The sequence below is a fragment of the Hylobates moloch genome, unplaced genomic scaffold (assembly GCF_009828535.3).
Source record: "Hylobates moloch isolate HMO894 unplaced genomic scaffold, HMol_V3 SCAFFOLD_3, whole genome shotgun sequence".
NCBI lineage: Eukaryota > Metazoa > Chordata > Mammalia > Primates > Hylobatidae > Hylobates > Hylobates moloch.
This window is the reverse complement of record NW_026652278.1, coordinates 8,592,257-8,605,566: the sequence shown is the minus strand read 5'-3', so window position 1 is coordinate 8,605,566 and position 13,310 is coordinate 8,592,257. Positions and strand designations below refer to the sequence as shown.

The following is a 13,310-nucleotide window of genomic DNA, read 5'->3' as shown; positions in this document are numbered from 1 at the left end:
ATTTTATGGAGACGGAGTCTTGCTCTGTCGCCCAAGCTGGAGTGTGGTGGCACCATCTCAGCTCACTACCACCTCCACCTCCCGGGTCCAAGCAATTTTCCTACCTCTGCCTCCTGAGTAGCTGGGATTACAGGCACACGCTGCCACACCCGGCCAATTATTTTGTATCTTTTTTTAGTAGAGACGGGGTTTCACCATGTTCGCCAGGCTGGTCTCGAACTCCTGAGCTCAGGCAATCCGCCCATCTCAGCTTCCCAATGTGCTAGGATTACAGGCGTGAGCCACCGTGCCTGGCCAACTCTGGCTGTTTCTAGGACCTCCTTTCTTACCACCGGTTTTCATCAAGTGGATTATAAGGTGCTTTGGTGTCGTTTTCCCTGTGTCTGTCTTGCTTGAAGCTTGTAGAGATTTTCTGGATTTGTGGGTTAGTAATTTTTCATCAAATCTGGAAAATGTTCCGTCATTATTTCTTCAAATAGTTTTTCTGCCCTCTCCCCTCCCTTCCTGAGGCTCCAGTTAAATAAATGTTAAGCTATAGAATTTTATCCCACAAGTCACGAGGTTCTGTTCTCTTTCTTTCAGTCTTTTTTTCTTTGTGTGTTTCAATTTGGATAGTTTTTGTAGTAGCTACATCTTCAGCTTTACTGATCTTTTCCTGTGTCATATTTTATTTGCTGTTAAACCTATTCAGTAACATTTTATTTCAGATGTTGTAATTTTCATCTCTAGAACTTCCATGAGGGTTTCTTTCAGATCTTCAATTTCTGTCTCCATTGGGCCCCTCTTTTCTTTAAATACTTTAGCATGTTGAACACATTTCTTTCTTTCTTTTTTTTTTTTTTTTTGAGATCGAGTCTTGCTCTGTTGCCCAGGCTGGAGTGCAGTGGCGTGATCTCGGCTCACTGCAACTTCCGCCTCCTGGGTTCATGCCATTCTCCTGCCTCCGCCTCCCTATTAGCTGGGACTACAGGCGCTCACCACCATGCCTGGCTAATTTTTTGTATTTTTAGTAGAGACAGGTGTTAGCCAGGATGGTCTTGATCTCCTGACCTCGTGATCCACCCGCCTCAGCCTTGCAAAGTGCTGGGATTACAGGCGTGAGCCACGGCGCCCAGCTGAACACATTTCTAATAGCTGTTTATCCTTGCATACTAATTTAATAATCTGTCCTTTTAGGTCTATTTCTTCTCTCTTCCTCTTTTTTTTTTTTTTTTTTTTTTTTTTTTTTTGAGACAGGGCAGTGCCTCACTCTGCCGCCCAGGCTGGAGTGCAGTGGCGCGATCTCGGCTCACTGCAGCCTTGAACCTCCCTGCAATCCTCCCGCCTCAGCCTCCCAAGTAGTTGGGACTATAGGCATGTACCACCACCCCCAGCTAATTTTTATATATTTTTTGTAGAGATGGGGTTTCGCTATGTCTCCCAAATTGGCCTTGAACTCTTGAGCTCAAGAGATCTGCCCACGTCAGCCTCCCAAACTGCTGGGATTACAGACATGAGCCACCATGCCTGACTGGGTCTATTTCTAATGACTGATTTTTCTCCTAGTTATGGGCCACATATTTCTACTTCTCTGCATGCCTGGTAGTTTCTAACTAGGTACTGGACATTGCACATTTTGTGTTTTTGAGTATTGTATTTTGTTGTATTCCTTTAAAGAACGCTGAGCTGTGTTATGGTAGACAGGTTATGGATGGATCAGTTGAGGGCTGTTAAGCTTTTTCAGGGCATGGTGTCTAACATTTTTAAAGAGAGAGAAATTGAGGCCGGGCGCGGTGGCTCACACCTGTAATCCCAGCACTTTGGGAGGCCCAGGCAGGCGGATCACGAGGTCAGGAGATCAAGACCATCCTGGCTAACACGGTGAAACCCCGTCTCTACTACAACTACAAAAAAAAAAAAAAATTAGCCAGGCGTGGTGGTGGGCGCCTGTAGTCCCAGCTACTCGGGAGGCTGAGGCAGGAGAATGCTGTGAACCCGGGAGGTGGAGCTTGCAGTGAGCCGAGATCCTGCCACTGCACTCCAGCCTGGGCGACAGAGCGAGACTCCGTCTCAAAAAAAAAAAGTTATTTCTATTCACACTAGCAGGTTTATTGTTATTTTAGAATGAACAGATGAAAATTTAAAATTTCCTCAATTTTCTGTCCAGGCACAGTGGCTCACGCCTGTAAAACCCAGCACTTTGGGAGGCAGCGTGGGAAGAGTGCTTGAGTCAATTAGTTTGAGACCAGCCTGGACAATATGGCAAGATCCCATCTCTACTTTTTTAGAAAATAAAATAAAAATAAAATGTCCTTAATTTTCATTTTTAATAGGAGTCATTGATAAATATAATCCACATAACAAAAGCCCTAAATTTTTTTTTATTATTATTATACTTTAAGTTTTAGGGTACATGTGCACAATGTGCAGGTTTGTTACATATGTATACATGTGCCATACTGGTGTGCTGCACCCCAAAAGCCCTAAATTTTGAGTCCTCAAAAATTTTAAGATTCTAAAGAGGTCCTAGGACCAAAAAATTTGAGAGCTGCTATTTGAGAACAATAAAAATAAAAAACTTAATATAATCTGCCAGCAACTGTGAAAAAGTTTTCCCACAGTAGAACACAAAACTTCTCTAGTCATTCATCAAACTAACAGACTTTCATATTCTTTTCCTAGTTTTGGGGGGGTAGCTTTGAAGAGCATGTATTCAGATTTTTAAAATTTCTTTGAGCTTCTAAATTTCTCTCACAAATAACATTTTTTAAATGAAAAGTACATTTTCTTTCTTTTTTTGAGACAGAGTCTCACTCCATTGCCCAGGCTGGAGTGCCAGGCGTGATCTCTGCTTGCTGCAACCTCCGTTTTCAAGCAATTCTTGTTCCTCAGCCTCCTGAGTAGCAGGGATTACAGGCGCGCACCACCACATCCAGCTAATTTTTGTATTTCTAGTAGAAACGGGGTTTCACCATGTTGGTCAGGCTGGTCTCAAACTCCTGACCTCCAGGGATCTGCCCACCTTGGCCTCCCAAAGTGCTGGAATTACAAGTGTGAGCCACTGTGCCCAGCCAGCTAACTACATTTTCTAAAACAAAAGCACTTAGTGAGAACAGTAGTATCATTTTACACTTTTATAAATCTCCTTAATGTATGGCTTAATAGAAGACAGATTTTCATATTAGCTTCTACATTCAATCTGTAGCCCCTCAAAAACTCCACCATACCCTCAGGAAAGAATAGGAGTCTAAAGAGGTAAATAACAATTTAAGAATATTATTATTATTTTCCTTTTCTGAGACGGAATCTTGCTCTGTCACCCAGGCTGGAGTGCAGTGGCACAATCTTGGGTCGCTGCAACCTCCACTCCCCGGGTTTAAGCAATTCTCCTGTGTCGGCCTCCTGGGCAGCTTGGATTATAGGTGCCTGCCACCAGGCCCATCTAATTTTTGTATTTTTAGTAGAGACGGGGTTTCACCATGTTGGCCAGGCTGGTCTTGAACTCCTGACCTCAGGTGATCCACCACCTCAGCCTCCCAAAGTCCTGGGATTACAGGTGTGAGCCACCGTGCCCAGCCAATTCAATATTATTATTAAAGCAGTTTGGACATCATGAACCCCCCTGAAAATGTCTCAGGGACTCCAAGGAATCTCTGAACCACATTTAAGAATCACTGCTGTAGAAAGCAGTGTCCTTATGAGAGCGGTTGGTTCATAATGAAAACCTGCTCATGGAAGTCAAGCTCACGGGTGAGGCAAGGCTGAACAGTTGGCACTAAAGCTGCCATCACTAGAGAGGCAGTTCCTGGAGCTGCAGAGGGTCACGTCTGTCAGTTCTTTGCTGCCTCCTCCTATGGCATCTCAGCTCTTTCTGCCATGATCACATTCCTCTTCCTAATGTACATCCTTTAGAAGCATTTTTTTTTGAGTCAGGGTCTCGCTCTGTCCCCCAGGCTATAGTGCAATGGCCAGATCATGGCTCACTGCAGCCTCAACCTCTTGGGCTCAAGTGATCCTCCCATCTCAGCCTCTAGAGTTACCAGGACCATGGGTCACACCACCATGCCCAGCTAATTTTTGTATTTTTTGTAGAGATGCGGTCTTCCTATGTTACCCAGGAAAGTCTCGAACTCCTGGGCTCAAGCAATTTTCCTACCTCTGCCTCCCAAAGCGCTGGGATTATAGGCGAGAGCCACTGCGCCCAGCCAGAAGTTTTCTATTTTTGGAGACAGGGTCTCACTCTGTCACCCAGGCTGGAGTGCAATGGCACAACTTTGGCTTACTGCAACCTCTGCCTCTTGGGTTCAAGTGATTCTTGTGCTTTAGCCTCCCAAGTAGCTGAGATTACAGGCATGTGCCACAACGCCTGGCTAATTTCTGTATGTCTTGTAGAGATGGGGTTTTGCCATGTTGGCCAGGCTGGCCTCGAGTGATCTGCCTACCTTGGCCTCCCAGGTGATGAGATTACAGGCATGAGCCACCGTGCCCGGCCCCAGAAGTTTCGCTAGTGAATCACTGTTGGTAGTAATGTCTCCCGGGTTTGTTTCTCTGAATAATTTTATTTTCATTTTCACCTTTGAAAAATACTTCTTCTGGCTGGGCGCGGTGGCTGAAGCCTGTAATCCCAGCACTTTGGGAGTCCGAGGTGGGCAGATCACGAGGTCAGGAGTTCGAGACCAGCCTGGCCAACATGGTGAAACCCCATCTCTACTAAAAATACAAAAATTAGCTGGGTGTGGTGGCGCAAGCCTTTAATCCCAGCTACCCAGGAGGCTGAGGCAGGAGAACTGCTTGAACCGGGACCCGGGAGGCGGAGGTTGCAGTGAGCTGAGATCACGCCATTGTACTCCAGCCTGGGCAACAAGAGTGAAACTCTGTCTCAAAAAAAAAAAAGAAAAGAAAAGAAAAATACTTTTTTCTGGATTTACAATTCTGAGTGATTTTCTCCCCTCTGGAAGGCATTAGCCTACTCCCCTCTGTCTTCATAAGGCCGCTGCCAGTCTACCATTTTTAGCATGATCCATTCATTCTCTCTGGCTGCTTTTTTTTGAGACGGAGTCTCGCTGTGTCACCCAGGCTGGAGTGCAGTGGTGCAATCTTGGCTCACTGCAAGCTCCGCCTCCTGGGTTCACGCCATTCTCCTGCCTCAGCCTTTCCGAGTAGCTGGGACTACAGGCACCCGCCACCACGCCCGGCTAATTTTTTGTATTTTTAGTAGAGACGGGGTTTCACCGTGGTCTTGATCTCCTGACCTCATGATCTGCCTGCCTCGGCCTCCCAAAGTGCTGGGATTACAAGCGTGAGCCACCGCGCCCGGCCCTCTCTGGCTGCTTTTATGGTCTCCTCCTTGCCTTTAGTGTGCCCCTGTGGTGTGATTTGAGGCAGCTTTCAGCCTTGTGTTGACCTTTTTTGAGGTCATTCTCTACATGTACTTTTTCGACCTGTTATTTCACTCTTGTTCAGAATAGTCAGTCACTTTCCAATCCCTTTTTAAAACCAGCAATACAGTCTTACATGGAAGAATTTTATGGGCTTCAGTCCTAAGAATGTACCATTCTACTTCAAACCACTAAAAAAAAAAGTTATTTTAATGGAGTGTTTAGCCTATTTACATTTATATGATGATATGTTTGTGTTTAAATAGAGCGTTTTAATATTTACTTACTTTTTTTTTTTTTTTTTTTGAGACGGAGTCTCGCTCTGTCACTCAGGCTGGAGTGCGGTGGCTCAATCTCGGCTCACTGCAAGCTCCGCCTCCTGGGTTCACGCCATTCTCCTGCCTCAGCCTTTCCGAGTAGCTGGGACTACAGGCACCCGCCACCACGCCCGGCTAATTTTTTGTATTTTTAGTAGAGACGGGGTTTCACCGTGGTCTTGATCTCCTGACCTCATGATCTGCCTGCCTCGGCCTCCCAAAGTGCTGGGATTACAAGCGTGAGCCACCGCGCCCGGCCATATTTACTTACTTTTTACTTTTTTTTTTTTTTTGAGATGGAGTTTCACTCTTGTCGCGCAGGCTGGAGTGCAATGGCGCGCGATTTTGGCTCACTGCAACCTCCACCTCCTGGGTTCAAACGATTCGCCTGCCTCAGCCTCCCGAGTAGCTGGGATTACAGGTGTGTGCCACCACACCTGGCTAATTTTTGTATTTTTGGTAGAGACAGGGTTTCGCCATTTTGACCAGGCTGGTCTCAAACTCCTGACCTCAGGTGATCCTCCCGCCTCAGCCTCCCAAAGTGCTGGGATTACAGGCATGAGCCACCACACCCAGCCTTAATAATATTTCTTTTCTTTTCTTTTCTTTTCTTTTTTTTTTTTTTGAGACAGAGTCTCGCTGTCGCCCAGGCTGGAGTGCAGTGGCGCGATCTTGGCTCACCGCAGGCTCCGCCCCCCGGGGTTCACGCCATTCTCCTGCCTCAGCCTCCCGAGTAGCTGGGACTACAGGTGCCCACCACCTCGCCTGGCTAATTTTTTGTATTTTTAGTAGAGACGGGGTTTCACTGTGTTAGCCATGATGGTCTCGATCTCCTGACCTCATGATCCGCCTGCCTTGGCCTCCCAAAGTGCTGGGATTACAGGCATGAGCCACCACACCCGGCCTTAATAATATTTATTTCCTATTTATCTTACCTGTTTTATTTCTTTTTTCTCTCTCTTTTCTTTTTTGCTTTCTTTGGAAAAATCAAGTATTTACTATTATTTTAAGTTCTAGCTGTCTCAGGAGTTATCAAATACTTTCAAACAGATTGTGCGTGTGTGTGTGTTTGTCTGGTTTTTCTGTAAAAAAGTTGTTTTTCTAGTTGTTTTCAGTGGGAAAATTGGCAGGCTCAAAGCTACTGCATCACAACTGGAAGTAGAATCCTTGATGAGCTCTTGAATGGGGCTTTGCTGCAAGTGGGTCATAGCTGAAAGAACTAGCTGTGAAGAGCTTGAACCCCAGCTTCATATGCACCAACAAGGTTGCACTTTTAGGCAGCGGTAGACTCGGACCCACATGGGGAGGAGGAGCAGGGTGGTTTGGCAGAAGGGGCATGGACAATTGGGCCTGTCAGACTAGGACACTAGGAGGGAATTCTGGCTTGGCAAATTTACTCTCGGTGACATTTGAACTAGTTATCAAGTTTCTTTCTTTCAGTTCTTTCTTTTACCTTGGTTTTTTTTTGTTTTTTTTGTGTGTGTGTGTGAGATAGGGCCTTGTTCTGTCACCCAGGCTGGAGTGCAGTGGTATGAACATGGCTCACTGCAACCTCAACCTCCTGGGCTCAGGCCATCTTCCCACCTCAGACTCCCGAGTAGCTGGGACAACAGGTGCACACCACTATGCCCAGCTGATTTTATTTATTTATTTTATATATTTATTTACTTAAGAGACAGGGTCTCACTCTGTCACCTAGGCTGGGGTGCAGTGGTGCAGTCTCAGCTCACTGCAGCCTTGACCTCCCAGGCTGAAGTGATTTTCCCACCTCTGCCTCCTGAGTAGCTGGAACTACAGGCAGGCACCACCATGCTGGGCTAATTTTTTTTATTACTTGTAGAGATGCAGTCTCATTATGTTGCCCAGGCTGATCTCAGACACCTGGGCTCAAGCAATCCTTCTGCCTCGGCTTCCCAAAGTGTTGGGATTACAGGTGTGAGCCACGTGCCCAGCCTTTTAAAATGTTTTATAGAGATGGGGTTGCATCATGTTGCCCAGGCTGGTCGGAAACTCCTCAGCTCAGGTGATCCTTCCACCTCAGCCTCCCAAAGTGCTGGGATTATAGGTGTGAGACGCTGCACCCAGCTGCTTATTTCTTTATGAAATAGAGACGGGTATTCACCATGTTGCCCAGGCAGGTCTCAGACACCTGGGCTCAAGCGATCCTCCCGCCTTGGCCTCCCAAAGTGCTGGGATTACAGGTGGGAGCTACCGCCCCTGGCCTTGGCTAATGTATGTAAAGTAGTTAGTACTGGCTGGATACTGAGCCAGCCCTGAAGAAATGGATGGCAATGGTGTTGTTAAAGTAATTGGGCCTCACTGGGCCTTGTGGCTCACACCTGTAGTCCCACCTAATTGAGAGGCTGAGGCAAGAGGATCACTTGAGCCTAGGAGTCCAGGCCTAGCCTGAGCAACATAGTGAGACTTCATCTCCAAAAGAAAAAGAAAAAAAGAAGGAAAGACCACTGGGGTCTCAACCCTTAGCATTTTGCAGACCACCAAAACCTGGAAGGGGTCAGAGGCTGCTGCCTGGCTGGCCCAGCTGTTGGAAAGAGGCCTGGGGAAAGGTAGGAAGAACCGTGGATTCCCTCCTGGAGCGAGCTGCCCTTCCCAGCCCAGGGTGGGTGTGCTTGGGAGTAGCCCCCTCTGGCCATGTGCAAGGAAGCCCTACCAGGCCCACAGCCCAGGTTATGCTTGGCCTCTTCCCCTAACAGGTTCCAGGCAAATCTCCTGCCTCCTCCAGCCTGTTTTCTTCCCAGCCAGGGCAGCAGAGCAGGTCCTGCTGGCTGGCCTTTGAAGTCTTGCTTTTAACTTAGCCCCATAGCTGGGATGGGATCAAGTGAGGAGACCTCGTGAGGCTAAACTAATCAATGCCCTGAAATGACATTTCTCTTATCAGTGGATCTTCCCCCTGGCTGCACTTCAGAATCCCGGGGAGCTTCAGCAAATACCACGGCCGGGCCCATCCCCGGGGCTTCTGGAGCAGGGCTGGGGCCACTGGTAGGGTCCAAGAGCTCAGCAGGTAATTTTATTTATTTTTTGAAACGAAGTCTCACTGTCACCCAGGCTGGCGTACAGTGGCATGATCTTGGCTCACTACAACCTCCACCTCCTGGGTTCAAGCGATTCTCCTGCCTTAGCCTCCCGAGTGGCTGGGATTACCAGCGCCCACCACCATGCCCGAATAATTTTTGTATTATTAGTAGAGACGGGGTTTCACCATTTTGACCAGGCTGGTCTCAAACTCCCAACCTCAGGTGATCCGCCCTCCTCGGCCTCCCAAAGTGCTGGGATTACAGGCGTGAGCCACTGCGCCTGGCCTCAGCAGGTGATTTTAACGAGCAGCCAGAGTTGAGATGGCTAGTCTAAGCCTCTAGTCTCAAATGTGTAGCCTGTTGAGGCTAGAAGAGCTCCAGAGACCCTCCGTCTGGCCCACATCTTACACGGGGAGACAGGTCTGCGAGGAGCCCGTGGGCTGGGAATGACAGTCTCTGTTTCCTGCCCTGCCTAGGACCTGAGACTACATTCCTTTTTTAGAGCACAGCGTGGCAGTGAGCCAGCATCTCAGCCCCAAAACAGGTCAGGCCAGGGAGGAGTCCAGGCCTGGTGACCATAGCTGCTATCACTCAGGGCACACCCACTGCCTGCCAGGCTCTGGGCGGACACCTTCCTTCCACCACATAGGTGGCATTATCCACGCTCTCTGGTGATGACAGTGAGGCCCACTTGGCCAAAGGCCACTTGGGAGGAAGTGACCCAGCCAGGAATCATCCAGAAGCTGACTGACCCTCAGGCCTGTGTGTGTCCCATGAACCCTTCCTCTACCCCTCCCTCCCAGGGGAGGAGAGCACCAGTGCAGGAGTCAGCAGACAGGGGCCCCTTCCTGGCACTGCCAGCCGGGCCAACAGGAGGAGAGAGAGGCAGGAGCAAAGACCTGCTTGTCTGAGCCTCGGTGTCTCTTGCAGTCCAAATGCCATCTGGTCCTCGGTACAAATATATTTCTAGGAAATCAGTGATGTCCGGGCTGTTGCAGCCTCACCTCTGGACACTTATATAATCACTAACAAATGTCTGCCATTAAAGGGAAATGACTGTCATTTGACACCCAAGCTCCATTTCCAAACAGCAGACTGGTATTTACCCTCCTCCTGAAAAGAGTGGATTCTAAAACAGACGGCTGAGCTCACCTCTTCCTGATCTGCACGAAACAATCCTCCAGATGTAAAGGTCTCAACCCAGCCTCCCAGCCACGGAGTTCTCTGTCCACAGGGTTAAGGCTCCTATTCAGATTCAGCTAAAATGGCACTTCATGAAGTTGACTTTCTTTTGTTTTATTTATTTTTTGAGACAGAATCTTGTTCTGTCATCCAGGCTGAAGTGCAGTGGCCCTATCTCGGCTCACTGCAACCTCTGCCTCCTGGGTTCAAGTGCTTCTCCTGCCTCAGCCTCCCGAGTAGCTGGGATTGCAGGCACGTACCACCACGCCTGGCTAATTTTTGTATTTTTAGTAGAGATGGGGTTTCCCTGTGTCAGCCAGGCTGGCCTCGAACTCCTGACCTCAAGTAGTCTGCCGGCCTCAGCCTCCCAAAATGTTGGAATTACAGGCATGAGCCACTGCCCCCAGCCAGCCATTGTGCCTGGCCCCAGCCTTTCTTCTAAAGGAATGTGTTTAACTACGTAGGCAGGAAATGCACTCTTCCAGCTTTTAGATTACAAAAATGCTTCCAAGGACACAAGGCGTTCTCTTGTGGCCTCATGGCTGTAGGAAGCCCTTGAGTGAAGGGTAGACGATGGGGCTTTGAGGATCACACGGCAAGTGCTGGGCCCAGCTTGGCCACCGACTGACTTGACGAACTCGGACAGATCACTTCTCCCTGCGCCTCCACCTCCCCACCACCGCCGTTTGGTAAGGCAGCTGCAGCAGCTCAGCCGTCCACACACCTGGCCACCCATCAGGATGACCTGGAGAGCTTTTTGGTCTGCTGCCTTTTAAGCCCCTCGTCTCTCTGAAGCACAGCCAGGTTTGGGAACTCCTGGCCAGCAGGCTGCCAAGCCCCCAGCTCTGACGGTCTGAGTGTCTGGTGGAAAGCTGCAAAGCCCTTGGCCTGCCAGCATGTCTGACCCGATGTTTTTTGCCACTTCAACTCCTGGTGTGTTGTAATCATGACAGATCTGGTTATCCCGGGATGGTCCATTCAGGCTTAGAACCATAGCTAACATTTGTCAAGCCCTTATGAAGGGTCAGTCTTCCTCACACCGGTATCTTGTTTATTCCCCAGAACAGCCTACTGTTCTAAATCTAAATCTAAATCTAAATCTAAATCTACTGTTACTAGATTTTGTTTATGGCTAAAGAAACTGAAAGACAAAGTATCTAGCATGCATTTAGGTTGAGACTTGAAGCATGGAGCCAGGCCTGGAACTTGGGGGGCCTGGCCCAGAAGCCTGTGGCCATAGTCACTCCATCACTCAGTCAAAGTAATGGGGCCACTCTTGGGGGTGCAAGGTGAACCCAGCAGGAAAATGGCTGCTTCCCCAAAGCAGCACACTCTCCCGTCCTCGTGCCCAGGTACCTCCCGATAGGGACGTTTTACTGCTTTCTGAAAGGTGTGCAGGGACCTGGTTCAGTCTTTGACATCGTGGCCAACAATCACAAGTGCCCCGAACATCTCATTCCTTCCAAAATGGGGTTGTCACCTGCGTGCCTTCCTTCTTCATATGACCCTGGAAAAGATTGCTCCGGAAGGTGCCCACTGTGCAGATGGGAAGCGTCAGAGGCAAGACTCTGGGCACATCAGCGTGTCTGTGGACGTGGACATGTGGCTGCCGTCTTCTGCCTCTTGGTCAGGTAGTTGTCACTCAGCTACGTCCTTGCTCGGAATCCTTCCAGTGGGCTTGGCCAACCTCCTCCCATGTGCCAGCCACACAGAGGCCGTCTCAACCCTGGCCGCTCATTAAAATCACCTGCAGAGCTCTTGAACCCTACCACTGGCCCCAGCCCTGCTCCAGAAGCCCTGGAGACAGGCCCTGTCCACGGTATTTGCTAAAGCTCCCCAGGGATTCTGAAGTGCAGCCAGGGAGAAGATCCACTGATAAGAGAAATGTCATTTCAGGGCATTGATTAGTTTAGCCTCATGAGGTCTCCTCACTTGGCCCCACCCCAGACATGGGGCTAAGTTAAAAGCAGGACTTCAAAGGCCAGCCAGCAGGACCTGATCTGCCTGCCTAATGAGGTGGGCGGATCACTTTAGGCTAGGAGTTTGAGACCAGCCTGACCAACTTGGTAAAATGCTGTCTCTACTAAAAATACGAAAATTAGCCAGATGTGGTGGTGCACGCCTATAATTCCAGTTATTTGGAAGGTTGAGGCATGAGAATTGCTTGAACCTGGGAGGCAGAGTTTGCAGTAAGCCAAGATTATGTCACTGCACTCCAGCCTGGGTGACAGAACCAGACCCTGTCTCAAAAAAAAAAAAAAAAAAAAATGCTGGTGTGATTCCATCCTGCGCAGCTGTTCTCTTGAGCAGTGGTCGTTTAATCCCGTCCGCCTTCTCTACCACCTAAGTGTATGCCGCCACCTGATGGAAGATTCGATGGACATACACATGAGTCCTCTGAGGCCCCAGAACTATCTTTCCAGTTGTGAACTTAAGGCCAACAAAGATGATCACTTTAAGGTGGATAATGATGAAAATGAGCACCAGTTATCTTTAAGAACGGTCAGTTCATGGGCTGGTGCAAAGGATGATTGCACATTGTTGAAGCAGAGGCAGTGCATTAGAAGGCAGTCCAATTGAAGTAACACTGGCAACTTTGAAAATGTCTGTTTAGTCAACGGTTTCCCTTGGGGGCTTTGAAATCACACCACCAGTGGTCTTACGGTTGTAGTATGGCTCAGGGCCAGTGCATATTAGTGGACAGCACTTAGTAGCTGTGGAGGAAGATGCAGAGTCAGAAGATGAAGAGGAGGAGGGTGTGAAACTCTTAAGTATATCTGGACAGCAATCTGTCCCTGGAGGTGGTAGCAAGTTTCCACAGAAACAAGTAAAACTTGCTGCTGATGAAGATGATGATGATCATGATGAAGATGATGATGATGAAGATGAAGATGATGATGAAGATGGTGATGATGATGATGAAGAAGATGATGATTTTGATGATGAGGAAACTGAAGAAAAATCGCCAGTGGAGAAATCTATGTGAGATACTTCAGCCAAAAATGCACAAAAGTCAAGTCAGAATGGAAAAGACTCAACACCATCAACGCCAAGATCAAAAAGACAAGAATCCTTCAAAAAAACAGGAAACAACTCCTAAAATACCAAAAGACCTAGTTCTGTAGAAGATATCAAAGCAAAAATGCAAGCAAGTATAGAAAAAGCACACTGAACAGTCCTGGGCACTACTGATAAATTAAGCCCAAAGATGGGGAAAAAGGAAAAGGAGAGACAAATATAGCCCATATTGAGTGTCATCAGCAATCCAGACTGTAGTCTTCTATTTTAATCTCAATCCCCTTTTCTGATTTGCCACCCATGCCTCTTCAGGCTGGAAATAATCTCACTCTTGATCCCCTAAAGCACTTTCTTCTGACTGCTGTGATTCAATGAAACTTGACCTTTGCTTTCTATTACTT

The 13,310-nt window shown here is 48.1% G+C and overlaps 1 pseudogene; it reads left to right on the top strand.

The window, feature by feature from the left end:
• The first annotated feature begins 12,255 nt into the window (after nt 1-12,255).
• On the top strand, nt 12,256-13,063 carry LOC116478360 (nucleophosmin-like; annotated as a pseudogene).
• The last annotated feature ends 247 nt before the right edge of the window (nt 13,064-13,310 follow it).